The 4848-nt window shown below is 62.6% G+C and overlaps 1 protein-coding gene across 1 annotated transcript in view; it reads left to right on the top strand.

Annotated features, from left to right (window-relative positions):
- The first annotated feature begins 3985 nt into the window (after window positions 1-3985).
- LOC137543678 (uncharacterized) overlaps window positions 3986-4848 on the top strand; it is a 91452-nt gene continuing 90589 nt past the window's right edge. Inside the window, exon 1 of the mRNA XM_068264801.1 lies at window positions 3986-4330. The gene's annotated coding sequence lies outside the window, so the exon portion shown is untranslated. The remainder of the gene's footprint in view (window positions 4331-4848) is intronic.

The raw sequence follows: 4848 nt of genomic DNA, 5'->3' as shown, positions 1-4848 counted from the left end.
CACCCGACACTGGCACACCAACTCACTGCCATCCGACACTGACACACTGCCACCCGACACTGACACGCCACCACACTGCCACCCAACACTGACACACCAACACACTGCCACCCGACACTGACACACCAACACACTGCCATCCGACACTGGCACACTGCCATCCGACACTGCCACGCCACAACACTGCCACCCAGCACTGACACACCAACACACTGCCACCCGACACTGACACACCAACACACTGCCACCCGACACTGACACACTGCCACCCGACACTGACACATCAACACACTGCCACCCAACACTGACACAGCAACGCACTGCCACCCAACACTGAAACAGCAACACACTGCCACCCGACGCTGACACACTGCCACCCGACACTGACACACCAACACACTGCCACCCAACACTGACACACCAACACACTGCCACCCGACACTGACACCCGATGCTGACACACTGCCACCCGACGCTGACACACTGCCACCCGACAATGACACACCAACACACTGCCACCCAATGAAGACACACTGCCACCCGACACTGACACATTAACACACTGCCACCCGACACTGACACACAAACAAACTGCCACCCGACACTGACACACCAACAAACTGCCACCCAACACTGGCACACCAACTCACTTCCACCCGACACTGACACACTAACACACTGCCACCCGACACTGACACACCAACACACTGCCACCCGACACTGACACAGGAGGGGGGAGGAGCACAACACAGGAGGGAAGGAGTGGGATGGGCTGAGGGGGGAGGAGCTGCATCTCACAGGAGGGGTGAAGCACCACACAGGAGGGGTGGGCGGGGCTGAGGGGGAGGAGCTGCATCACACAGGAGGGGGTGGAGCACCATGCAGTAGAGCAGTGGGCGGGGCTGAGGAGCTGCATCACACAGGAGGGGAGGAGCACCACACAGGAGGGAAGGAATGGGCTGGGCTGAGGGGGGGAGAAGCTGCATCACACAGGAGGGGGAGGAGCACCACGCAGTAGAGGAGTGGGCGGGGCTGAGGAGCAGCATCACACAGGAGGGGGGAGGAGCACAACACAGGAGGGAAGGAGTGGGCTGGGCTGAGGGGGTAGGAGCTGCATCACACAGGAGGGGGAGGGGCACAACACAGGAGGGAAGGAGTGGGCTGGGCTGAGGGGGGAGGAGCTGCATTACACATGAGGGGAGGAGCGCCACACAGGAGGGAAGGAATGGGCGGGGCTGAGGGGGAGGAGCTGCATCACACAGGAGGGGGAGGAGTACCATGCAGGAGGGAAGGAGTGGGCTGGGATGAGGAGCTGCATTACACAGGAGGGGGAGGAGCACAACACAGGAAGGAAGGAGTGGGTGGGGCTGAGGGGGGAGGAGCTGCATCACACAGGAGGGGGAGTGGGCGGGGCTGAGGGGGGAGGAGCTGCATCACACAGGAGGGAAGGAGTGGGCGGGGCTGAGGGGGAGGAGCTGTATCACAGAGGAGGGGGAGTGGGGGTTGAGGGGGGAGGAGCTGCTTCACACAGGAGGGGGAGGAGCACCACACTGGAGGGAAGGAGTGGGCGGGGCTGAGGAGCTGCATCATACAGTAGGGAAGGAGAGGGAGGGCTGAAGGGGGAGGAGCACCACACAGGAGGGAAGGAGTGGGCAGGGCGGAGGGGGGAGGAGCTGCATCAAACAGGAGGGGGAGGAGCACCACACTGGAGGGAAGGAGTGGGCGGGGCTGAGGAGCTGCATCACAGAGTAGGGGGAGTGGGGGGCTGAGGGAAGAGGAGCTGCATCCCACAGGAGGGGGAGGAGCACCACACTGGAGGGAAGGAGTGGGCGGGGCTGAGGAGCTGCATCATACAGGAGGGAAGGAGAGGGAGGGCTGAAGGGGGAGGAGCTGCATCACACAGGAGGGAGACGAGCACCACACAGGAGGGAAGGAGTGGGCAGGGCGGAGGGGGGAGGAGCTGCATCCCACAGGAGGGGGAGGAGCACCACACTGGAGGGAAGGAGTGGGCGGGGCTGAGGAGCTGCATCACAGAGTAGGGGGAGTGGGGGGGGGCTGAGGGGGGAGGAGCTGCATCCCACAGGAGGGGGAGGAGCACCACACTGGAGGGAAGGAGTGGGCGGGGCTGAGGAGCTGCATCATACAGGAGGGAAGGAGAGGGAGGGCTGAAGGGGGAGGAGCTGCATCACACAGGAGGGAAGGAGTGGGCAGGGCGGAGGGGGGAGGAGCTGCATCACACAGGAGGGGGAGGAGCACCACACTGGAGGGAAGGAGTGGGCGGGGCTGAGGAGCTGCATCACAGAGTAGGGGGAGTGGGGGGGCTGAGGGGGGAGGAGCTGCATCCCACAGGAGGGGGAGGAGCACCACACTGGAGGGAAGGAGTGGGCAGGGCGGAGGAGCTGCATCACACAGGAGGGAAGGAGTGGGCGGGGCTGAGGAGCTGTATCACAGAGGAGGGGGAGTGGGGGGCTAAGGGGGAAGGAGCTGCAGCACACAGGAGGGGGAGGAGCACCAACAGGAGGGAAGGAGTGGGTGGGGCTGGGGGGGAGGAGCTGCATCACACAGGAGGGGGAGGAGCACCACACAGGAGGGAAGGAGTGGGCGGGGTGGAGGGGGAGGAGCTGCAGCACACAGGAGGGGGAGGAGCACCACACAGGAGGGAAGGAGTGGGCGGGGCTGAGGAGCTGCATCACAGAGGAGGGGGAGTGGGGGGCTGAGGGGGGAGGGGCTGCATCACACAGGAGGAGGACCACACAGGAGGGAAGGAGTGGGCGGGGCGGAGGGGGGAGGAGCTGCAGCACACAGGAGGAGGAGCACCACACAGGAGGGAAGGAGTGGGTGGGGCTGAGGGGGGAGGAGCTGCATCACACAGGAGGGGGAGTGGGCGGGGCTGAGGGGGGAGGAGCTGCATCACACAGGAGGAAAGGAGTGGGCGGGGCTGAGGGGGAGGAGCTGTATCACAGAGGAGGGGGAGTGGGGGGCTGAGGGGGGAGGAGCTGCAGCACACAGGAGGGGGAGGAGCACCACACTGGAGGGAAGGAGTGGGCGGGGCTGAGGAGCTGCATCATACAGGAGGGAAGGAGAGGGAGGGCTGAAGGGGGAGGAGCTGCATCACACAGGAGGGAAGGAGTGGGCAGGGCGGAGGGGGGAGGAGCTGCATCACACAGGAGGGGGAGGAGCACCACACTGGAGGGAAGGAGTGGGCGGGGCTGAGGAGCTGCATCACAGAGTAGGGGGAGTGGGGGGGCTGAGGGGGGAGGAGCTGCATCCCACAGGAGGGGGAGGAGCACCACACTGGAGGGAAGGAGTGGGCAGGGCGGAGGAGCTGCATCACACAGGAGGGAAGGAGTGGGCGGGGCTGAGGAGCTGTATCACAGAGGAGGGGGAGTGGGGGGCTGAGGGGGAAGGAGCTGCAGCACACAGGAGGGGGAGGAGCACCAACAGGAGGGAAGGAGTGGGTGGGGCTGGGGGGGAGGAGCTGCATCACACAGGAGGGGGAGGAGCACCACACAGGAGGGAAGGAGTGGGCGGGGTGGAGGGGGAGGAGCTGCAACACACAGGAGGGGGAGGAGCACCACACAGGAGGGAAGGAGTGGGCGGGGCTGAGGAGCTGCATCACAGAGGAGGGGGAGTGGGGGGCTGAGGGGGGAGGGGCTGCATCACACAGGAGGAGGACCACACAGGAGGGAAGGAGTGGGCGGGGCGGAGGGGGGAGGAGCTGCAGCACACAGGAGGAGGAGCACCACACAGGAGGGAAGGAGTGGGCAGGGCTGAGGGGGGAGGAGCTGCATCACACAGGAGGGGGAGGAGCACCACACAGGAGGGAAGGAGTGGGTGGGGCTGAGGGGGGAGGAGCTGCATCACACAGGAGGAAAGGAGTGGGCGGGGCTGAGGGGGAGGAGCTGTATCACAGAGGAGGGGGAGTGGGGGGCTGAGGGGGGAGGAGCTGCATCACACAGGAGGAGGAGGGTACAGGCTGCAGCCTCAGCTCGGTCAGTGCCACTATTAGTGTAACAGCCCCGCCCCCCGCTCTTCTGGAACAGGCCACATTATACATTACAGCGGCAGCCGCCCCCTCACAGTACTTCCGGTCAGTGCTCAGCAGGATGGGATGTGACGTCAGTGGTTGAGCTGCACGTGGAACGCAGGGTGGATGTCACGTGACGCAGTGTGAGGAGATGAAGGGGAGGAGCTCCCTCTATTGGTGGAAGGAAGGAAACATTGCTGGATAAAGCAGGTGGGCGGTCCTTCCCCACAATGCACCGCGCGCTGCTGTACTACAACTCCCATAATGCAGCTCGGGGGGGATCTCATCACAGGAAGCTCACAGGTTACTATTCCTTCTGCTCTGCGTGTCTAACAATGTCTGTGTGTCTCTATATATATATATCAGTGTGTATAGTGTGTGTGCAGTGTGTGTGTGTGTGTGTGTACAGTGTGTGTGTGTGTGTGTGTGTGTACAGTGTGTGTGTGTGTGTGTGTGTACTGTGTGTGCAGTGTGTGTGTGTGTGTACAGTGTGTGTGTGTGTGTGTGTGTGTACAGTGTGTGTGTGTGTGTGTGTACAGTGTGTGTGTGTGTGTGTGTACAGTGTGTGTATATACAGTGTGTGTGTGTACAGTGTGTGTGTGTGTGTGTGTACAGTGTGTGTGTGTGTGTGTGTACAGTGTGTGTATATACAGTGTGTGTGTGTACAGTGTGTGTGTGTGTGTGTACAGTGTGTGTGTGTACAGTGTGTGTGTGTGTACAGTGTGTGTGTGTGTGTGTGTGTGTGTGTGTGTGTGTGTGTACAGTGTGTGTGTGTGTACAGTGTGTGTGTGTGTGTGTGTGTATAGTGTGTGTACAGTGTG

The sequence above is a fragment of the Hyperolius riggenbachi genome, unplaced genomic scaffold, assembly GCF_040937935.1.
Source record: "Hyperolius riggenbachi isolate aHypRig1 unplaced genomic scaffold, aHypRig1.pri scaffold_163, whole genome shotgun sequence".
In the NCBI taxonomy this organism is placed as follows: Eukaryota; Metazoa; Chordata; class Amphibia; order Anura; family Hyperoliidae; genus Hyperolius; species Hyperolius riggenbachi.
The sequence above is the reverse complement of the archived record's forward strand: the minus strand, read 5'-3'. Positions and strand labels throughout refer to the sequence as shown.